Source organism: Monodelphis domestica, chromosome 1, assembly GCF_027887165.1.
Source record: "Monodelphis domestica isolate mMonDom1 chromosome 1, mMonDom1.pri, whole genome shotgun sequence".
Lineage (NCBI taxonomy): Eukaryota > Metazoa > Chordata > Mammalia > Didelphimorphia > Didelphidae > Monodelphis > Monodelphis domestica.
The window spans coordinates 255,538,842-255,563,583 of NC_077227.1; the positions used below are offsets into that span (position 1 = coordinate 255,538,842).

The following is a 24,742-nucleotide window of genomic DNA, read 5'->3' on the forward strand; positions in this document are numbered from 1 at the left end:
ATTTGCACTAGGGTGATCCTTTAGAGTCTACATCCCCAACCATATCCTCTTGACCCATGTGATCAAGCAGCTGTTTTTCTTCTGTGTTTCTACTCCCATAGTTCTTTATTACATTTTTAAACAATTTAAAAAATTTTTATTACACTTTTCATTTTAATGAAAGTCTGTGGTGTCAGGTAGCAGCAACTGGATTAACATTCAAAGACCAAGGACCAATTGATGCATTTGTTAAACTTGGAAATAAAAATTTTCTTCCCATTATCTCTATTTTATTTATGGATTAAAATGGCATTTTTCTAGGATAAACAATATATGAATTTTTCTCTAGGATAAGCAATATAGCTCTTTCACAACATGATGAAAGCAGAAATATGTAATATATGATAATATATGTACAACCTATATCGCATTACCTGCCTTCTTGGATGTGGAGGACAGAGAGAATAGGGATTATGAAATGTCAGAAAACAAATAATAAAAATTATAATGTAATTAGTTGACATGAAATCTGGGAGAAAATATCCAATTTTTAAAAAAATGAAATGAAATGCATTGGAGGCAGCTAGGTGGCTCAGTGTATAGAGAGCCAGGTCCAGAGATGGGAGGTCCTGGGTTCAAATGTGATCTCAGACACTTCCTAGCTGTGTGACCTTAGACAAGTCACTTAACCCTTCATCACCTAGCCATTTCCTCTCTTCTGTCTTGTAACCAATACTTAATTTGATTCAGAGATGGAGGGTGAGGATTTAAAAGAGAGAGAGAGAGAGAGAGAGAGAGAGAGAGAGAGAGAGAGAGAGAGAGAGAGAGAGAGAGAAAGTCAGTATCTGCTTGCTAGACCCTGTTCTTCCACCAAAGAGATACAGAAAAATGAGAATGTTGAAAGCTGAAGCAGATAATTGAATTGGACCTTTTGCTCAAGAATATTTCCCCTTAGTGAGTTGGTTGATAGGTCACCCATGTCTGGTCTAGAATTTCTGAAATTATTCCTTCAGGCTAGCTCTCGAATTATTCTATTGCTGGGGTAAAGAAATAGCTCAATGAACAGTGGTACATAAGAGCTAGTGCAGGGGGCACTTTGGTGGCTCATTGGATTGAGAGCCAGTTCTAGAGAAGGGAGGTCCTAGGTTCACATCTGGCCTCAGACACTTCCCAGCTGTGTGACCCTGGGCAAGTCACTTGACCCCCATTGCCTAGCCCTTACCACTCTTCTGCCTTGGAGCCAATATACAGTATTGATTCTAAGATGAGACAGTAAAGGTCTAAAAAAAAAGAGCTAATGAACTTCCCTGGGTACCTGCCTTGCTGCCAGGGTAGACCTTGGGGATGAGGGAAATCTAACTTCTTTGCACTTCAATAGAGAGGATGATGAAATCCGGTTGTGCCTGATCAAACCTGGCAAGTCTGTAAGCCAGTGACTCACATCTCACTGAGCTTTTGCTTATGCCAAGGGCTATGTAGTAGAGTAGAAAGATCACTAGGTCTGGAGTCAAAAGAACTTGGTTTCAAATCCTGCTTCTTATAGACTTCTTAGCTTTGTAAAAATAGACAATTTGTTTACTTTTTGTAAGCCTAGGCTTTCTTATTCCTATATAGGGACACAACAGGTTTTCTGCTTGCTTTTCCCCTCACAGCTCAGCTGCTGAATATTCAGACTTTGCCACAGCTGCCTCCTTATCCTGGAACATCCTTCCACCATGCCAGGCCCCTTCTCCTATTGATGAGTCCATTCCAGGGCCATTTTGAGGATGGACCTAAGCCATTCATAATTCATCTAGACTGCCTTCCAACTCTGGAACATCCTTCTACTATTCCAGTCCCCTTCTCCCATTGATGAGTCCATTCCAGGGCCATTTTGAGGATGGACCTAAGCCATTCATAATTCATCTAGACTGCCTTCCAACTCTGGAACATCCTTCTGCTATTCCAGTCCCCTTCTCCCATTGATGAGTCCATTCCAGGGCCATTTTGAGGATGGACCTAAGCCATTCATAATTCATCTAGACTGCCTTCCAACTCTGGAACATCCTTCTACTATGCCAGTCCCTTCTCCTATTGGTGAGTCCATTCCAGGGCCATTTTGAGGATGGACTTAAGCCATTCATAATTCATCTAGGCTGCCTTCCAACTCTGGAACATCCTTCTACTATTTCAGTCCCCTTCTTGCATTGATGTGTCCATTCCAGGGTCATCTTGAGGATGGCCCTAAGCCATCCATAATTCATCTAGACTGCCTTCCAACTCTGGAACATCCTTCTACTATTCCAGTCCCCTTCTCCCATTGATGAGTCCATTCCAGGGCCATTTTGAGGATGGACCTAAGCCATTCATAATTCATCTAGACTGCCTTCCAACTCTGGAACATCCTTCTGCTATTCCAGTCCCCTTCTCCCATTGATGAGTCCATTCCAGGGCCATTTTGAGGATGGACCTAAGCCATTCATAATTCATCTAGACTGCCTTCCAACTCTGGAACATCCTTCTACTATGCCAGTCCCTTCTCCTATTGGTGAGTCCATTCCAGGGCCATTTTGAGGATGGACCTAAGCCATTCATAATTCATCTAGGCTGCCTTCCAACTCTGGAACATCCTTCTACTATTTCAGTCCCCTTCTTGCATTGATGTGTCCATTCCAGGGTCATCTTGAGGATGGCCCTAAGCCATCCATAATTCATCCCCGCTGCCTTCTAATTCTGGAACATCCTTCTACCATGCCAGTCTCCTTCTCCCATTGATGAGTCCATTCCAGGGCCATTTTGAGGATGGACCTAAGCCATGCATAATTCATCTAGGCTGCCTTCCAACTCTGGAACATCCTTCTACTATTCCAGTCTCCTTCTCCCATTGATGAGTCCATTCCAGGGCCATTTTGAGGATGGACCTAAGCCATGCATAATTCATCTAGGCTGCCTTCCAACTCTGGAACATCCTTCTACTATTCCAGTCCCCTTCTTGCATTGATGTGTCCATTCCAGGGTCATCTTGAGGATGGCCCTAAGCCATCCATAATTCATCCAGGCTGCCTTCTAATTCTGAAACATCCTTCTACTATGCCAGTCCCTTCTCCTATTGGTGAGTGAATTTTAGGGTCATTTTGAGGTTGGACCTAAGCCATTCATGCTTAATTTTTCCCATAGTTGACTTTCCAGACTTTGTCATCATGTCCTTGTGTAGATATTTTCTCCTTTCCCTATCTCTCCCCTTTCTGAGTTCCTGCTCAAGAGGAATTTCAGTGGTGTGAAAGATAGAACACTGGGTCTGGAGTCAGGAAAACTGGAGTCTGGTTGTAGGTACTAGTTGTGTGACACTGGGCAAGTCGTTTAACGTTTGTCTGTCTCAACTTCCTTAACTATAAAATGGGGATAATAATAGCACCTACCTTTCAGGATTATTGTGAGTATTAAAAGAGATAAAATTAGGAAAGTGCTTTATACAGAGCCTGGCACATAGAAGGTAATTACTAAATGCTTGTTTCTTTCCTTCCTTGAGGGCAAGGACTATCTTTCTTTTTGCTTGTATTTGTATCTTCAGCTTATCACAGTCCCTGGTACAGAACAATCACTTAATAAATAGAAATTACCTGCCTTCCTACCAAAATATAGCACCAAGTGTAGGGATTTTGCTACTTTCAGATTTATATAATAAAAGCAATTAATTCAGAATAGAGAACAATGAATGACCTTGCTTCTTTTGCTTACTTTTGTTCTAGATCATGTTCATTTCTACACCAAGTCAGAGAGACGTTTTGGAATTTCTAACCCTAATTCAGATAGTTGTCTAGGGCGAAGGATTCTAGTCCCAGACACAAGACCAAAAAGAAAAGCTGTAATTTTAGGTTGGGGACTCTCTTTCTGGATTTTATTAACTGGGTGTGGTGACATGACTAAAAGAATTTTCAGCCAGCCCTCATAAGGGACAGGAGAAAGCAATGCCCAGCAGAGACTGTGCTGCCAATAGTCACTACAAGACCAGTGTATCCATCAGAGATGCTACCCTAGGTAGGAAGCACATGCAGTGAGATGATACCGCTTGAGGATATAAGTGATCCTTCAGTATTAAAGATGTGAGTCACCCTCCACAGCCATGTCTGAGTCACACAAATTCCCCATATGTGTCCCTCTTATGTGTAATCTTTTCCCCAGTGATTATCTATATATTTGTGGGAGAGCACACACCAGTTCTATGGGAACAGGGGAAGTGTTAGATAGTCCTTTGTCACTTAAAAATACCATTTTCTTAAATGCCTTTGCTTTGAACTAATTGTGTCCTCTGGCTAACTAGAAACATGCAAACACATGGGTGGAGGCTAGTGAGCTATGTTTTTGAGCAGATGAATGCATTCACACTGTAGTGTTAGTGATTTAATCTGTTATACTCCAAAGGTATCTGCATTTTAAAAGAGGAAGACCAGGATGACAAGTAGTAGTCATCATTAGGGTATGAATCACAAATGGTAGAAGCCCCACAGCACCTAGGGTAGCTATTCTAGGAGACCCATATGTGAAAGAAATGAGAATAATAATACCTATAGTGTCTGGCTCACAGGGTTATGGACCTTCCAAGGTGGCAAACCTTAAAGCACTATGTATTTTTTTATTTATTTATGGCTGTGGCCACATTTTAGTTATTTTTATTTTATTTTAAAATGTTTTCCATGGTTCCATGATTCATGTTCTTTCCCTCTTCTCTTCCCTCCCCCTTCCTGGAGTTGACAAGCAATTCCATTGAGTTATACATGTATTGTCATTCAAAATCTATTTCCATATTATTAATTTTTGTAATAGAATAATCTCTTAAAGTACTATTTAAATGCTCACAATTTATTTTTCTTCCCATTTTATTTATGGTTACATGATTCACGTTCTCTTCCTCCCGTCTTCCTTCCCCCCTCCCAGAGCTGACAAGCAATTCTACTGGGTATTACATGTATTATCACTCAATAATTATTTACACATTGTTCATTTTTGTAAGAGAGTGATCTTTTCAAACCCAAACCCCAAATCATATACCTATATAAGCAAATGATCAATCATGTTTTTCTTCTGTGTTTCTACTCCCACAGTTCTTTCTCTCAATGTGGATAACATTCTTTCTCATAAATCCCTTGGGATTGTCCAGTATTGTTGCATTGCTATTAGTAGCAAAATTGATTACATTTTATTGACTCACAATGCTTTAGTTACTGTGTATAATGTTCTCCTGGTTCTTCCCATTTCACTCTTCATCAGTTCATAGAGATCTTTCTAGCTCTTAGAGAAATCAAGCAGTTCATCATTCCTTTCAGCACAATAGTATTCCATCACCAACATATACCACAATTTGTTCAGTCATTCCCAAATCAAGGGACACCCCCTCATTTTCCAAATTTTTTGCCACCACAAAGAGCTCAGCTACTAATATTTTTGTACAACACTTTTTTATTATCTCTTTGGGATACAAACCTAGTAGTGGTATTGCTGGATCAAAGGGCATATAAATAGGTACAATTTAATTACCATCCAAATAACTAGAAAACCCCAAACTATGGCCTACCATGTTTACTTTAACTGTTTGAACACTTCAATTGAATCACTGCCTGATGAATGCAGTCAGTCTATTCTAATTAGTGATAAGCCGCACCCTCTTAAAATGGGATAGTCTCAGCATACATGACAACTGCCTCTAAGAAAGACTTTGGGCAGAAAGGATTAGGATGCATGCTGAAGAGGAAGACTTGGACCTGAATTCCAGAAACTGTCTTCAAATTTATAGTTGACAGATTACCTGTGTAGGATGGGCAGGTATACAGCTGGGAGGTCCATGAAAGAGATCCAGGAATTCAAGAGAGGGAGTCACCTATAGAGTGACTCAAGACCCTGTTGTAGGGGCATTGATCTCTTTCAGACCATGTGGGAGAAAGGACTCAAAAAAAAGAATTGGAAGGCACCAAAAACAAATGTTGGTCACTCCACCGCTTTGCCTAAAGGGCATATCAGGCTTCAAACACTTACTACCTATGTGATTATGATTAACCCTGTTTGCCTCAGTTTCCTCATCCATCAAATGAGCTGAAGTGGGAAATGGCAAACCACTCCAGTATCTCTGCTAAGAAAACCCCAATGGGTTCATGAAGAGTTGGACATGACTGAACAACAAAGGTTAAAAGTTCCTGTATAGGAGAGCTGCCCAGCTGCTCATCATTCAGCTAGATCTTTAGTGGGAAATAATTTGCAAGATCTGAATGCATTTTCTCTAGGCAACACCCAGGAGCTCCTGTCCACACCTGCTTCCAGGTTCCCTGATATCACTTAAATAAGATCTTAGAACACAAGTCCTTTAACCAAAGGTCACCAGAGGTTCTCCCCTGCCTTCACATAAGTCATCCCCCTCCCCTGGAATGCTTTACTCCTCATCTCTGCCTCTTGGAACCCCAAGTACTCTTTTAAGGCTCAGCTCTTTGCCACCTCCTGATGCCTTCAAGTGTTAGTCCCCTTCCAAAACTACTATTTTTTATTTTTACTTACATGCTATCTGTCATTCCCCTTCTCCCACCCCACTGGCCCTCCAGAAAAATGTCTGTTCTTTGAGTATAAAGACTAATCGGGATGTTTGTCTTTGGATTCCCAGTGCCTGGCATATAACAGGTCTTTAATAAATGCCTAATGAATTGAATTAAAAATACTTGATAGCTTCAACAGATTTTTTGTCTCCATTCTTCATGGAGGGATATGAGGACAAAAAGAAAGATTATCTTTAAACACTCAAGCAACTCAGTATTTAGGAAGAGAAGGCAATCTTCCCTTTGTTCAGTCGTTTCAGATTCTTTGTGGCCCCATTTGGGTTTTTCTTGGCAAAGTGCTCTGCCATTTCCTTCTCCAGCTTATTTTACAGAAGAGGAAAGTCAGGCAAAAAGGATGAAATGACTTGTCCAGGATGACAAAGCTAATAAGTATCTAAAACTGGATTTAAACTTAGGTCTTCCTGACCTCAAACACTCTATCTACTGCACTACCGATCAGGGTACAATTTAAGTATCAAGAAAACCCCACCACCTGCCATTAATGCCTTCAATTTCATCATTAGCGATTCAGTCTTTAGCATTGAACGTGATTTGCAACTATGAGAATGATTCTCTCCTTCATGGTGGGAGGTGGAAGGTGGGATACCACTGATCACTGTGAAACTTCTGGGATCCTAAAAGAAGGGGGAAATGAAATGTAAAAGAGCTCAACAAGGAGAATTGGAAAGCACCAGAAACAAATGTTGGTCCCTCATGGCTTTGCCTAGAGTTGGCCCAGTCCAAGAGTTAAAGGTACCAGAGAAAATATAGCTTGCAACTCCTTTTAGCACTGTGGCTGTACATTAATGATGTTTTATTTTTAAAGGGCCATGGAGAAATTTATTGATATAAGCCGGAAGTTCGGTTGGCCACATTAGGAGCATAACTTCCTCCTCTCTGCCAGGTTCCACTTTCCACAAAAGGACCTTTGTCTGCCTCCAAACCAGCTAATCCAGGATGTGACCACTAGAAGGAATTCAATCTTTAATAAGCTGTATGGTCTACTAAAAAAAAATGCATTGGCTCCAAGCTGGTCATTTTTCACAGCTCCCTAACTCTTTGAGTAGAATAAGGCCAAGATTTCTGTGGCAATCGCATAATCTTCCAAAGGGCTGAACTCCAGAAGAGGGGCTCTTCCAGCCAGGCTTTCTCTTTGGAGCCCCTCAGTCCTGATCCTAGAGATGAATCTAGATCCCCTAGAGAATTGGAGTCAATAGTCTAGTGCCCAGGGAGACCAACTTTCCTTTCTCAGGCTTTGGCCTCAGCAATATTTCAAGGAGTAGAGTCAGAAGGAAAGCAATCCCAGGCATGAATCTGCCATGGGAGAAAATGCGAAAGGAAGGTGACCCCAGAAGTAATATGGTCTCCCTCCTGAGTACTGAAAGGATCATACATCAAAGTCTTCATGACTTCCTTTCCTTTTTCTCCTCTCCTCCAATCTGCTACAGAATGAGGGATGGGCAAGAAGAGTGAGCAATGTCCAAGCATATTGTCTGCTGCTTTGCAAGTCACCCATTTGACTAGGACCCTGGTTCTCAACCACCTTCTACTCTTGCAACCCTCAATTTTCACTAAGCCTTCCCAATACTTCTTATTTAACATGCAAGGAAATAAATACTAGCAATTATAATGAATGCACAAAAAATAAAATAATTTTTCTTTTCCAATGGTGCATCAAAAATTATACAGTATAACTTAACTAGAAATCAAATTAGAGGGGCAGCTAGGTGGCTCAGTGGATAGAGAGCCAGGTCTGGAGATGGGAGGTACTAGGTTCAAAACTGACCTCAGACCCTGGACAAGCCACTTAATATCCATTGCCTGGCCACTCTTCTGCTTTGGAACCAATACACAGTATTGATTCTAAGATGAAAGGTAAGATTTAAATTTTATTTTTTTTAAACCCTTACCTTCCATCTTAAAGTCAATACTGTGTATTGGCTCCAAGGCAGAAGAGTGGTAAGGGCTAGGCAACGGGGGTCACATGACTTGTCCAGGGTCCCACAGCTGGGAAGTGTCTAAGGCCAGATTTGAACCCAGGACCTCCCATCTCTAGGCCTAGCTCTCAATCCACTGAGCTACCCAGCTGCCCCCTAAATTTTATTTTAGAGAAATCAATTTAGAACATTTCAACAAGATGATGTAATTATTTACTACACATACTCCTCGTTTCCCCCTGACAGGCTTCTTGTACCTGTGGTGATATGCCTCAAGCTGGGAACTCTTGGCCTAGGGCAGTGATGGTGAACCTTTTGGAGGCTATGTGCCCAAACTACAACCCTCACCCACATGTGAACCCTCTGCCTTACCCCAGGTAGGGGAGGGAAGAAGTGCTTTCATTAGACTGCTGGGTAGAGGGAAAGGTGATGTGAAAAAATGTCCTCAGGAGCAGTTGAGAGGGAGAGAACAGCAGTTCCCTCTGGCACATCTGCCATAGGTTCACCAACACTGACTTAGGGGTTAGCTATGGGCAGAGTTGACTCCTAGCAACATTGCAAAGTACTCTTCCAGTGGCCCTCTGTATACTACTTTCAGTGATTCCCACTTAATTTGTTACAAACTCTATTTCCCAGATACCTAGTAAAAGCTCTAACTAAGGCAAGATATTGGTCCTTTTCAATGGGACAAGATATTGAGAAGGCATCAACATTACCATTTGGGGAGATATTATATTCCATACCACTCCCCTTCCATCAAAGTAATAATAGCACTTCTTGAGGCATTGCACCTTCAATATCTTGGAAATTTCATAGGTACCAGGGCTTCCCATCAGGTAAACCTACCTATACCCAGTCTAATCACTTGCCCTAGGAAAAGAAATTGCTAATTATAGTTCTGTATCCAGTGCCTTTCATGATTATAGCATTCTATTTAGATCTTTCTCCTACTCCAAATGCTTTATTTTCTTACATTCTTCCAAGCCTTTTAAATAGCAATGGCTAGCATCAACCAACATTGGTAAAGAGCCAAGAAATGAATTCATACTAAAATGTTAATGGCTAACAAATAACATTTAATGTGTTGGCTCTCCTAGCTGTATAAAATAATTTGATATATGTAAAGTGCTTTGTGAACCTTAAAACAATGTACAAATGCTCGCTATTATTATTATTATTATATTATTACTTGCATTTTCACGAAACTAGTACCTTAGCCCAAAGTAATAAATATGCTAAAAACCAGGGGACAAGAGAGAAGATTACCCCTCCATATATATCAAGGAAGTAACTGCTCTATCCTCACTTATGGGTGAGGCCAACCTGATTGTGGAATAAATGGCACTTTCTGCATTCTAAGGAATCAGAGACAGGGAGGGAGCAGTCCGCCCATATGGAAACTCTGCCAAGTGACCTGGCATCATAAATGTAGGCCTGGCCTGTGGGCTGGAAAGCATTCAATTTTGTGGCTGTCCCAGGTACTCAGCTTTATTGAATTAGCAATCTGCCTACATAAGCCTCAAACAAGGTAATTGTTAGCACTGCGAAGAAAGCAGCGATGAAGCTGATTTCTGGAAGTGGGGAGGGAGTAAGAAGGGCTGTTTGACCAGAAGAATATAATCACATTTCTGCCCACACCAAGGCTCTGCACAGCCAGTGGGGCCCAGGAGCAGGAAAGGAGCCAGCATCACTAGCCCTGAGCTTTCACCAAAGGGTGATATTTTGTCTTGGGAGGGAATTGGACTTAAATGAGGCTTAGTTGCACAAAATCATCAGCCTCACTCCCTCTTCCAGAATCATCCAAGTTCAGTGGCTAGTCAAAAGTCAGGCCTCCTGGGTTGGTCCAGGATGCAGTGGATAACCTTGGAGTCTTGGAGATAGGACCAAGCCTAAGTGCTCCACAGCATCTGCACAAACTACTCTCGTCCGCCCATTCTGCCAGGGGAAGTCTTCCTCTGCTTAAGGGAGATGCCCCCCCCCCCCAACTCACAGATGGGTTTGTGGCTTGTTGGCTACTTACCCTCCACCTGGTTTAGCCCATCAGCTGAGATGGTTAATCTGGATGTGGCTGATGTACATGCTAAAGCTTCTTGGAGCCACAGGTGAGAGTTGTGTGAAAGGCAGAGTCCAAAGCTGGTGAAAAGAGCCCTTGCTCTAGAGGTGCTAGTCCTCCCTTGCATTAATTAGAATCTTGAACCCTTGGACTATGTTTCCCACAATTCCCTTTCCCTTTCCTGTAGGTGCGCCATTACATTGTTTGTATATAATGGGTGTGGCTCCTCTCTCCCTCTCTTTTTTCCACATGGAAAGCTGCTGAGCTCTCTAGGTTTCTCTAGCAAAAATACTTTCCCTTTGCTTCAAGTTAGTATTAATACATATTATTAAATAGAATACTTGGACTATTGAATATTAATTTTTAAAATTTATACCCTGAACAGACATAGTCAGCACAGTATAGTGAAGAAAGGGCTAGACTTAGAATCAGGGATCAGAAGGAACTGGGTTTGAATTCTGCCTCTGTCCCTCTCTCACTGTGTGACCATGGGCAAGATTCCTTCTTTGAGTATCAAGTTTCCTTGTCTTGTAAAATGCAAAAATAATACTGATTTCAAAAGGCTGTTGTAAAGAATATGTGAGAAGTATGCAGAATGCTTTGCAAATCTTGAAATGCAATATATGCCAGCAGGAGCAGTGGATGGAGGAAGCTTCAAAGCAACACATTTAGGCTTGATGTCAGGAAAAACTTCCTAATGATTGTATTGTTGCTGCTGTTGTTGGGTAGTTTCAGTTGTGTCTGACTCTCTGTGACCCCATTTAGGGTTTTCTTTCTTTTTTTTTTTAACCCTTACCTTCCATCTTGGAGTCAATACTGTGTATTGGCTCCAAGGCAGAAGAGTGGTAAGGGCTAGGCAATGGGGGTCAAGTGACTTGCCCAGAGTCACACAGCTGGGAAGTGTCTGAGGCCTAGGACCTAGGACCTCTCGTCTCTCGGCCTGGCTCTCAATCCACTGAGCTACCCAGCTGCTTCCCCCCCCCCCCCCCCCCATTTAGGGTTTTCTTGGCAAAGATACTGGAGTAGTCTGCCATTTCCTTCTTTGGCTCATTTTTTACAAATGGGGAAACTGAGGTAAACAGGGTTAAGTGACTCAGGGTCACACAGTGTCTGAAATTGGATTTAAACTTGGGTCTTTCTCTTGAACTCAAGCCTAGTATTCTACCTGCTTTGCCACCTTAGCTGTCCTAATAACTAGAGCTATTAAAAAATGGAATGGGCTACCTAGAGAGGACATGGGTTCCTCCCCTCAATTAAAGCAAAGAGTATTCCCCAAGGATTCCTTTCAGATGTAGATTGAATTAGATTGGAGCTAATGTCCCTTCCAGCTTGAAATTCTTATATTTTTCTGTGAAATCTTCATTGTTTTTCTTTATATGCCCAACACTATTAACTAAGGAAGCAGAAGAGTAGAGAATGAGGTGAAGAGATGGAAATGGAGTATGGGGCAGATTGGGGTGGGGAGGAGGAGAGGATTTCCTGTGAGCACATGGCCTTGGCTAGGGCCATCAGTGAGAGTATTTACACATAGCCAGCATGAGCTAGCTATTAGTGATGCTGTCATCCTAGTGCATATTTCATTTTGAGTTAGCAACCCAACTCCTGCCAATTATTTCATTTGCACGCACACATTTTTCATGTGAATTTAAACATTCCAACATCACAGACATTGAACATAAACATTAAGCAGGCCACAGTATTTTAATTAGGTTCAACCAGGTTCAGCATGTTCCACTACTTAACGTTTGTATAAAAGCAAATCTACTTAGATCATATCCTCAGCCCCAGTCCAATTCGTCTCTGGGTATATTTTAATTTCCTATGAATGCTTAAGGTGAAAGAAAATTTTCATCTGCACAAATGTGGAATCCCCGTGATGATTCTTTCTTAAGATTCTGGACATTATAGGTACCACAAGAGTCCTCTAGACCAGTTACGGTTATATATAGGATATGATAGAAAAATCTGGCAGAAACTCAGAAATGAAAGACAATTATTCCATTAACCAGAATAAGAACAAACCCTTATATTTATAGGATCATAGATTGAGACATGGAAGGGACCTTGGAGATTATTAGTTTCAACCTCTCCATTTTACAGAAAAGAAAACCACCTTGGTAGTTAAATGACTTGGTCACAGTCATGAGGGTTGTTGTTTAGTCATTTTTCAGTCATGTCTGACTCTTCATGGCCCCATTTAGGGTTTTCTTGGCAGAGATACTAGAGTGATTTGTACCATTTCCTTCTCCAGCTGATTTGAAAGATGAGGAAACTGAGGCAAACAGGGTTAAGTGACTTGCCCAGGGTCACACATTAAGTGTCTAAGGCTAGATTTGAACTCGGGAAGATGAATATTCCTGAATCCAGGCTCCCATTGGGTCACCTAGCTTCCCCATTCCTAATCCTTCCCTTCCCTAGGTATTGTTACTCTAAAGACAACTGAGTGGGGGGCAGCTGGGTGGCTCAGTGGATTGAGAGCCAAGCCTAGAGACAGGAAGTCCTACATTCTATAAAAGTTAAAATTAAATCTCAATAATAAAAATGTTATATTTTAAGAGATTTATTAATGATCATTAGAAATCAAGGAATAAAGAAGATACAAAATAAATACCATGTGCCCATGGCTGATTAGTCAAGTCAAACATTGGTCTTACCACCACCAAGCTCAGGACAGGAAGTAAGGAGGCGGGACCCTTCATGTCCTTGCCTAATATCCCCTGCCCACAGGAAGTACATAATGACAGGAAATCAGTGGACTCCTGGGAAATGTAGTTCTTTTTTTTAGGGTAACAGATTTTCAATTATACAGTTCAAATCTGACTTCAGATACTTCCTAGTTGTGTGACCCTGGGCAAGTCACTTAACCCCAATTGTCTAACCCTTACCACTCTTCTGCTTTGGAACCAGTACATAGTATTAATTCTAAAACAGAAGGTAAAAGTTAAAGAAAGAGAGAAGGACAGGATAAGCACACATAAAATTCTAGATTAGAACTGATAAAGACCTTAGAGGTCTTCTTTCTAACTCCTTTATTTTACAAATGAGGAAACTTGAATACCAGAGAGATTAATTAGATCCCAAAGAAGGAAGAATTGAAATTTGGGTCCAGATTCCCTTTTCATTGTACCTTTCATTGAAGCCCCCACAGAACAAAATTATTAGACCAACAAATAAAAAGATAATGAAGTAATATGAAAATATCATGGTTCCTAGTCTGCAAAGGAACATTAGGTAGGGCAGCTGGATGGCTCAGTGGAATGAGAGCCAGGCCTAAAGACAGGAAGTCTTGGTTCAAATATGGCATCAGATACTTCTGAGCATAGAGACAGTGGCTGGGCAAGTCACTTAACCCCCATTGCCCAGCCCATACCAATCTTCTGCCATAGGAACCAGTACACAGTATTTATTCTAAGACAGAAGGGAAGGGTAAAAAGGAATTCTTTATTCCTTTTCTCTAATTTAACAAAAGACCTGGAGGTCCTCTTACCATTGAGATGTGTAGGGATTAACCAGCCCACAGTAACAGGAAGGAGGAACCATAGAGAAAGGAAGTGAGGTGGGAGAAGGCTATAAAAGGGGCTGCATGAGTTGGTTGACCTGTCAGTTGCTGGCCTCCAGGTCCCCCATTAAATTAGAGGAAAGGAATAAAGAGTTCCTTTTTACAGAAGGGTTTAAAAAAAAAGGAAAAAAAAATAGACAAAAGTCTTGGATTCATATTCCAGGCCTTCAATTTGTTATTTACTAGAATGAGAAAGTAACTTCAGGTAAATTATTTAATTTCCTTGAGGCTCATCTTCTTAACCAGAAAAACAGGGCCAATAATCATGATTCTACCAACTTCATAATCAATGGAGTTCCATGGAACAGCACCCTTTGGGATGGGTGATGTAGGGGCCCCCATTTCAGCCTAAGCACAGATATTTACTGCCTGCTTCAGATCAGCTTCAAAGTTTTCTTTTAATTTTTAAAGGCATAGATATTTATTTTTATTTTTTATATATAACAATATAATATGTAACATAATTATATCATACACATGACTTATTATAAATATGTAATAAGTTATAATAAATATGCTTATCTAAGAGAAGAAAATTCTCATATTAACTGTGTTCAACAATCTATGTCTTGAGACAGCTAGGTAGCTGAGTGGATTGAGAGCCAAGCCTAGAGACGGGAAGTACTGGGTTCAAATTTGGCCCTATATGACCCCAGGCAACTCACTTAACCTGTATTGACTATCCCTTAGTTCTCTACTGTCTTAGAACCAATCTTGAGCCTTGATTCTAAGATGGAAGGTTAAGGATTAAAAAACAACAACTATGTCTCATTCTTTTTCCCCCCTCTCTCCCACTCCTCCTCCCTCCCAAAAAAGACAGGTAATATTAGATAGTGTAAACTGCCAAAACTGTAAGGATAATTTTTAGTGTTTTGACTTAAAATCTAAGTAAGTGGTTGCCATAGGAAATTCCCAAATATGAAAATACCCAAGTCAGCTGGGATTTGCAGAGATTTTAATTAATAAAGAGAGAAGGAATTAAGGGAAGGAGAGAGAGAGAGAGAGAGAGAGAGAGAGAGAGAGAGAGAGAGAGAGAGAAAGAGAGAGAGAGAGAGAGAGAGAGAGAGAGAGAGAGAGAGAGAGAGAGAGAGAGAGAGAGAGAGAGAGAAAATATTAACTTAAACTATTCTGGCTCAGGCTGAGCCAAGCATTAGTTAAAGGCCTAGGCCAAAGTGGCCTCTCTGAGTCTTATTACTCACCACAAGACCATCTCCAAGCAAGCTCCAGTCCTCCACTGAATCTCCTGAACTCCAATTCCCTGAACTGAGTTCAGAATCCAACTCTACACTGATCTCAATTGCCTCAACTGACTTTTTACCCCTTCCTTTTAAAGAAATTTTCTCTTATGTCACCTCCCCTAAATTTTCACATCTACCAATCACCGTAGGTGCTTTTTTCCAGGACTGCCCATTCTTAGTTCTCATCTTCTTTGGTTCTCACCTTCTCTGGTTAGATTATATCTTCTGAGTACTTCACACCTCTTTGTTAAGCTTGCCTTTTGTAAGTTACTTGACCTTTTTGTGATTAATTTAACCTTTACAGGTACTTAACACCTTTTTGTAGTAGATCTAAAAATAGACCTAGCTTAAGGTTCTAGCTTTACTATAAGGTTTGAGTTAGGGACTTTCATTGTTCTATCAGGAGTTTACAACTTTATCTTCCCCTAAGGCATTGTCTGAGTAGGGTGGAGTAATTTTAAAAGTTCCCAATACATTCTTGATTTTTGTTAGACCAAATATCTCCATTGTTACAATAAGGGAATAGTTTAAATCAAATCTTCTAAAGTAGAGTCTGAGTAGTTTTTAAGATTCACAATAGTGTGAGAGATGAAGCTCAGTTAGATGGTTGGGCTCCTCTCAATGAATCACTAAGATGGAGTCAGGGAACCTTTTCAATCAAAACACTTTAAGTTTCGTGTTCCCAGCTTAAGCCCCATTTCCCCACATCCACTCAGCTAGGACATCAAGGAACACCTTTAAAAGGCTAACAGGATATTCAGATAAATAGGATGGAAACAGTCCTTATTTTGATTGGTTAAAACCATCTTGAATGATTAGGATAATTGGCTTTGTAAATTGCACATTCTGATTGGCTAGCTTTTGGGTTGAGAGTGTAACACTCAAGTAACCAGCCAATGGTGAATGAGGGGGAGGGACTCACTTTAGTCTGGGAGTAGGATAAAAGGAGCCTGCTGCTTCTTTACTTCATACTTGCTTGCTGTCTATTAACACTGGCTCATGAATACCCATTCTCAGGAGGATGAAATAAAAGAGCCTTTGACACACTGAGGTCAAGATTCTTTTGAGTAGGTGGTTTGCTCCTCTCAGGAAGGTTGCACGTATATTATCATATAATGTATATTTTCCTGTTTATTATGCTGCAAAACAGGAGACATGTCGCTTCTATTATTTTATTGCTCTTTCTTAATAGGTTTTTGAGCAGGATCTCTGTGGCTAGACTAGAAGGGTGATCCTTGCCACCTCAAGTATCTTCTTTTTGCTTGCCTTGAAGTTACAAGTTGGCTTTTTGAGTTCTATTGGATTGGGGAGAGGGATGTGAGTTCATGGCCTCCTACATAAAGCTGTGATTGGATTAGGACCACCTCCTGTTGGCATCTTCTTTGTTTTTGTTTTTTTTTTGCAACTTTATTGAAGAAAAATAAATCAATTACCAATAAAGCTATTAATTGAATGAACATTCATCCATTGAAAATTTGCCTCATTTATTTAGTGCTATGTTAAATTGTGTACTGGAAGACAGATTCACTAATAGCTCCAAGCCTCCTAACAAAATTTTAATGAAAATTACCAAAAGTTCAAGACCCTTTTAGAATAAAAGGGCTGTTTGGAGACTTCAAAAGACAGCTGGCATCGTCTCTTTCCCGGGTACTAAAGCAGATAGATGGTAGTTATTGAAAGAGAGGGAGTATGAAAATAGAAACAAAGACAGAGGGAGAGAGAGACAGAAAAAGACAGAAAGAGTGAGACCAGGAGGGATAGAGCCCATTTAGCATGAACTAGGTTGTCTTCAGGATTAAACAGCTATATAGAAATATCAAAAAGCTAAAAGGAAACTATTTGCAAATGTCCCAAATAAGTCTAATGCCTGTCAACTAAATATGACCATTCTAGGAACCTTTTCTGTTTGGGAATAAAAATGTCTATTTCACACCTGATTCACATCAGAATTAGAGGTACCTTTTAGCATTCTCCTCCCTTTCTGAGAATCTCTTAGATTGGATCCCAAAATAAAATTATACCACAAAGAAACTGAGGTAGGGGTAGATTTGAAACCCTGGTTAGCCTAATTCCCTTTGTTGTTTTTTTTTAACCCTTCTTGGAATCAATACTGTGTGTTGTTTCCAAGGCATAAAAGTGGTAAGGACTAAGCAATAGGAGTTAAGTGATTTGCCCAGAGTCATACAGCTAGAAGTGTCTGAGGTCACATTTGAACCCAGAACCTCCCATCTCTAGACCTGGCTCTTGTGAATGTTAAAAACTGTAAGTGCCAAAACTGTAAAGGTTTTGGCCAAACTGGTAAAGATAATTTTTATCTAAATAAGTAGTCGCCATGGAAAATTCCCAAATATGAAAAATACCCAAGTCACCTGGGGATTTATGGATATTTTTAATTAATATAAATGAAGGAATTAAGGGAAGAAGAGAGAGAGAGAGAGAGAGAGAGAGAGAGAGAGAGAGAGAGAGAGAGAGAGAGAGAGAGAGAGAGAATAGCCAAGCAGTAGAAAAGGGCCTAGGCCAAAAGGGCCTAGGCCTGAGCCTAAGGTAGAGCAAGTCAGTCTTTATCACTCACCACAAGATCATCTCCAAGCAAGCTCCAGTCCTCCACTGTATCTCCTGAACTGAGTTCAGAGTCTAACTCCACACTGAATTCAATTGCGAACTCAATTCAAAAGCTCCTCACTTCAACTCCAAACTCCAACTCACTAAATTACCTTTTACCCCTTCCTTTTAAAGAAATTTTCTCTTATGTCACCTCCCCTAAATTTTCACATCTACCAATCACAGTAGGCGCTTTTTTCCAGGACTGCCCATTCTTAGTTCTCATCTTCTTTTGTTCTCACCTTCTCTGGTTAGATTAAATCCTCTGAGTACTTCACACCTCTTTTGTTAAGCTTGCTTTTTGTAAGTTGCTTGACCTTTTAGTGATAAATTTAACTTTTATAGGTACTTAGCACATTTTTGTATTAGATCTAAAAATAGACCTAGCTTAAGGTTCTAGCTTTACTATAAGATATGAGTTAGGGACTTTTCATTGTTCAATCAGGAGTTTGCAACTTTATCTTTCCCTAAGGCACTGTCTGAGTAGGGTGGAGTCATTTTAAAAGTTTTCAATACATTCCTGATCAAGTACTTCCATTGTTAAAAATGGAGAATGGCTTAATCAAATCTTCTAACATAGAGTCTGAGTAGTTTTAAGATTCACACTCTTAATCTGTTAAATTGACTACCTGCCCACCTAATTCCCTATCAAAGAGAGGCAATTTCAGGGAAAGGCTTGAGGGTACCTAAAAATCAGCAATTAGTGAAAGTCTCCAATCTGAGGACAATTTGGAACTAAGCTCAAAAAGCTATAAATCTCTGCATACCCTTTGATCCTGTAATCCCACTACTGGGTCTGTATACCAAAGAGATCAGTAAAAAGGGGGGAAAGGACCCACTTATACAAAAATATTTATAGCAGCTCTTTTTGTGGTGGCAAAGAAGTAGAAATTGAGGAGATGCCCCTCAATTGGGGAATGACTGGACAAATAGGGGTCTAGGTTGGTGATGGAATACTATTGTGCTATAAGAAATGATAAGCAGAAGAATTTCAGAAAATAATGGAAAGATCTATATTAACTAATGCAGAGCAAAATAAGCAGAACCAGGAAAACATTGTACACAGTAACAGTAATATTGTATAATGATTAATTATGAAAGACTTGGCATCTCTCAGCAATACAATGATCTGGGACAATTCTAAAGGATTTATGACAAAGAATACTATCCACCTCCAAAGAAATAACTGTTGGAGCTGGATATTGATCAAAGCTTACTATCTTTCACATAAGTTTATTTATGGTTTTATTTGAGGGTTGGGGTTTTATATGAGTATTTATTTACAACAATGACTAATATGGAAGTATGTTTTGCATGATAATACATGTATAACCCAGATCAAATTGTTTAGCATCCCTGAGAGAAGGGAGGGCAGGGAGGAAGAGAGAAATTTCGATCTTATAATTTTGGATATGCTGAAAATTAATATGCTGAAAATTGTTATTACATATAATTGGGAAAATAAAATCTCTTTGAATTAAAAAAAGAAAAAAGTTTCCAATCTGAGCAGTACCTGGCTAGCCACAGTGTTAGAATATTAGAAAATTATGGCTTCTTATTAATGATGTCATGCATGGATCAAAGATTTCCCTTCTAAATTACCTATGCCCTCGGTGCCAAGCCAGTTTCCATAAAGACAAATGGTGGCTGATGTTCAGGAAAGGTGATTCATAGTGTAGCAGAGATGAACCTAGATGTAGGCTTAAAGACCGAATTCTTCTAAAACGGCCTCCCTCCTTATCTCCTTTTCTGTTCTTGGGCTATTGCCTACAAACAGTAACCATGCTAATCCTGGAAGAACCATCCCTTCCAATGCTTCTAATTGTTTCAGGGAGAATGCATGGACAGGACAACACAGTCCCTGGGAATGGAGGAAAGATCACTTTTTAGTTTGAGGGGAGAAAACATGAGATCATATCATGTCTCTGTCACTTACTGCCTAGGTGACCTTGTACAAGTCTTACTCTACCTCTCTAAACCCTAGTTCTTCATTTGTAAAATGAAGGGGATGAACTAGATGACTTCTAAGATTCCTTCCCAGTTCTAGTCTTATGATTCCATGAAATCCCCTACCTGCTTACATGCCTCTATTTCTTACAATAGATTCCTGGAACACATTCCATTTCTGCTTCTGTAGCTCAGAAGATTAGAGTCATACAAAAAGGCATTAGCTCTCCGGGACTTCCAATGACCCTGCTTGCTTGTCCAGATCTTTTTTCCTCCTTCTATCTCCTAACTGTTACTTACTACCTGTATAGCCATCATTTATCCTCCCAGGGTCTCAGTTTCCTCTTTTGACTAACGAGGATTACAGAGACACATAAGAGCTCCCCTAAAACTTCTGGGGTTGTCAGGAGCCTGTGCCACTCAACAAAGAAGGAAAGACTACCCCCTTTTAGAAGACAAAGCCCTAATTACCACTGAGCAAGGAGAGCCAATAGTTTAGTGGATCTTTCAAAGGAAGTGGCCTGCCTCCTGTCCTCTCTTCTCTTCTCCTCTGCCAAGTAGAGCAGAAGTCTTCAAGTCTCTGCATATGGAAATTCATACATGTATATGGACTTAAGCAAGCCTGAGCCTGTGTTTGGGGCCCTCATGGCCATTGGTGTTTTGTGTTGCCTTCTCTTCATGTAGGTGGCTGCCAAAATAGGCACGTCTGTCCTTGGAGGCACTCTTCTGAGTTCAGAAGGTACAATGGATCCCCTGGTCAAAGATGACAGGAGGGCTGTTTAACCATAAATGTAACCATGAACAGGGAGAGGAGCTCATGCCTTGATCTGGCATTGCTCTTTCTGGGTTCTCCCACATGCTTGTATTGGATCACCCTCCGGACCCCACTTCTGGGTGTCTCCCATGACTGTCCTGCATTCTCTTTTACACATTCTGCCTTAGTGATTTCATCAGCTTCCATGAATTTAACAATCATCTCTATACACATGACACCCATCCCTAAGAACGCTCTAGAGCTCCCAGGATCATATCACCAATTGATGTCCAGTTAGTCAATAGATACTTATTAAATACCTACTATGTGCCAGATACTGTGCTAAGAGCCAGGTGTACAAAAAAGGGGAAATAGATGGCCCCTGCCCTCCAACTAATACAGGAAACAACAAGCAAACACATATGTATAACCAACATACCAGAGAAATAGGACATAAGAGAGGGAAGTCCTGAAATTAAAAGGGGCTGAACAAAGCTTTCTGTAGACAAGATTTTAGTTGGAACTTATAGGAAACTAAGGAAAGCCCCAGTAGGCCAGACATTGCTACCTGAATGTATCCCTGGCATTTCAAATTCAATACGAGCAAAATGGAATTCATTACTTTCCACACTAAACATGTCCTTCCTCCAAACTTCCCTACAATTACTTAAACTTGAATTACATAAATTCCATTACAAAGAATTCTTTTTTTTTTTAACCCTTACCTTCTGTCTTGGAATCAAAACTGTGTATTGGTTCTAAGGCACAAGAGTGGTAAGGGCTGGGCAACAGGGGTTAAGTGACTTGCCCAGGGTCACACAGCTAGGAAGTATCTGGGGCCAGATTTAAACATAGGACCTGGCATCTCTAGGCTTGGCTCTCAATCCACTGAGCCATCAGCTGCCTCCTACAAAGAATTCTGAAAGAAATCCATATTCCAAAACATACAGTACTGTGTTTCCTCTGTCTCTGTCTGTCTGTCTGTCTGTCTCTCTGTTCCCCTCTCCCTCTCCTTTTCCCTTCCTCTCTCTCTCTCTTTTTCTCTCTGGATCTCTGGCTCTGTCTGTCTGTCTATCTCTCTCTCCTCCACTCTGTACCCACCCCTACCACCAGCGCGGGCGTGTGCACACACACACACACACACACACACACACACCCTAAAAGAAACAAAACAAACCTCTTCCAATGGGGTTGAAGTGGGGCTTGGCTTGAGAACTCCAGTGCTGAGAAGAGACCTTTGCCCTGCTCTGCCCCTCACCCAAATGTTCACCTCCTCCCAGACTTCTGTCTGTCAGAGCTTGGATACTGCATGTATCCCCTGACCCAAAGTGTTCCTCCTGCTCTTCTTGCTTCTCTGCCCCTGACCCCACTCATCCTTGAACTATGTGTTGGCCCCTTTGCTCCAAGGGCTTGCCCCTTTCCTGCCTCTCTTCCTTTCTTCCCCATGTCCATTGACTAATTCAAATTACTTAAAAATGGATATTGCTAGAGATCTGAGAAATAGTCCACTTATAGAAAGAAAGAATTATGTTTCTCTTAAAAGCAAGCAAACAAACAAAAAACAACTTCACCTTCTATCTTAGAATCAATACTATATTGGTTCCAAGGCAGAGGAGGGGTAAAGGCTAGGCATTGGGGGTTAAATGACTTGCTCAGGTTCACAAAACTAGGAAGGGTCTGTATCTAGATTTGAACCCAGGACCTCCTGTATCTAGGTCTAGATCTCCATCCACTGAGCTGCCTAGCTGCTCCCATCTGTGTTTCTCTCAATTATTCACTCTCCCTCATCCCAAATATCCCATCAGTTGCCAAGTTTTGTCAATTCAATCTGTACAACATCTTTCCAATAAATTCCTTTCTACTTGTATACCCATCATGGACACTATCCTAATTCTGGCTCTGTATCAAAATTAACTCTTGTACTTTCTGCTTCCAGCCCCTTTCCTTTCTAACACATCTTCCATACCATTGTCCAAATCCTTTTTCTAAAGCATAAATCCAAGCACCTCACCACCTTGCTCAAGAATTTTCTCTTGCCTTTAAGATAAATACAAAAGACAAAACCAAAACAAAACCCTCCCCAAATGGGCATTTAAAGCTCTCCACAATATGCTATAAACCATCTTTTGGGATTGCTTTCACATGAATCCCTTTCATGTACTTTTAATTTCACCCAGATTTGTCTATTCACTGATCCCCGGAACTCTATTTCATCCCCTCCCTCTCTGTGACCCTTCTTACCTCCAATGCTCAGAATCCTTGGTTTCTTTCAAGGCTCAACTTGGGTACTGCAACTTTTCCTGATCCACCTCATTGTGCGCATCCTCTTCCCTGACAAGTGATCTTCCATTTATTTATGATTTAAATGTTATACACCACCGCCCTGGTAGAAAATTATTTTTTTTTAAGCCCTTACCTTCTTAGAGTCGATACTGTGAATTGGCTCCAAAGCAGAAGAGCAATAAGGGCTAAGCAAAAGGAGTTAAGTGGCTTGCTCAGACTCACACACTTATGGAGTATCTGAGGCCACATTTGAACCCAGGACCTGCCTGCCTCCAGGACTGAGAACATCAACTCTTTGAAAGCAAGTATTGTTTTTCATTCTGCCTTCATATTTATAAGATTTTTTCTAATGCTAATAACAATGATAGTATTTATATATTATTTTAAGTGTCATAAAATACCTTATAAATATCTAATTTCCATGAATGATTTCATCTGATAGCGAGCAGATCCTTCAATTTTTGTTGAAAAAATAAGTGTATGAGGAGGGTTGGGTTTTGAAGTGCTTTGAATGCCAAACAGAGCATTTTGTATTTGATCGTGGAGGCAATAGGGAGCCACAGGGATTTATTGAATAGAGGATTGATATGGTCAGACTTGCAGTTTAAGGAAATCACATTAGTGGCTGAATGGAGGATGGTCTGGAGTGGGGAGAGATTTAAGGCAGAAAGTCCCAACCCCAAGCTATTGAAATATTTAAGGGTGAGGTGATGAGGGTCTGCACTAGAGTGGGGACAGTGTCAGAAGAGAGAAGGGGCTTTATTCAAGAGGGCCATTGCCAATCATTCTGACCTTTGTCATGCCACTGGACTTGCATGACTCTGGAGGAGAGGTTGAAACCAATGACTTTGTGTAATTCTGCCTCACTTAAATCCAATTCACAAGAGTACATCACCTTGCAATGTCATCAATCCTCTTCAAAAATGATGGACAAACAACAACCACCACTAGGGGGAAGGTAGAAACAAGGGAAGGTTTAAGGGAAAGATGAGCTCCATTTTGGACATATTAATGTCTTCTGAACATACCATTCAAGAGATGTAAAAAGCATTTGAAGCTAGGCCTGGAGTTGGGAGGACCTGGGTTCAAATTTGGCCTCAGACACTTCTTAGCTATGTAACTCTGCTTAATCCCAATTGCCTAGTCCTCACAGCCCTTCTGCCTTGGAATTGATACTTGGTATTAATTCTAAGATAGAAGTAAGGATTAAAAAAAAAAGGAAGGCATTTGGAAATGTGTTATTGTAGGTCAGTAGAGAATTTGGAGCCAGATAAGCAAATGAGTCTATAGCCCTAGAATTATATTAATTCACATTTATAGAGCACTTTCAATTTTATAAAGAAGTTCCATCACAATCCTACATGGTAGGCAGTACAAGCATTTTTGCCCACATCTTTCTTATTCTTCTTTTAAATGTTAAATTAAATTTTATTTCCATCTTTACCACCACCAGTGAAAAAAAGGAAAAAGAAAAAATCAACTTTTGAAATAAACATACAGAAATAAGTAAGACACATTGCCATATTTTATTGACCATGTTCAAAAATATATGCCTTGGTCAAGAAGTAGATAGCATCTTAAATCATTAGTCCTTGAAATCATGATTGATCATTGTATTGATCAGATTTCTCTGATAAGAAGTCTTAATTTTTTTACCTTTTAGATGAAAAGATGAGGGAATAAGCCGGGCACTTTGCTAAGTCCTTTACAAATATTATCTTATTTGATCCTCAAAACAACCCTGGGAAATAAGTGCTATTATTATCCCCATTTTGCAGATGAAGAAACTGAGGCAAGCAGTGGTTAAGAGACCTACCCAGGGTGACATAGCTAG

General features: G+C 40.5%; 1 protein-coding gene across 1 annotated transcript in view; it reads right to left on the minus strand.

Annotated features, from left to right (window-relative positions):
• The window catches only part of LOC100023259 (annexin A11-like), a 60,318-nt gene that overhangs the window by 1,222 nt on the left and 34,354 nt on the right, over nucleotides 1–24,742 (minus strand).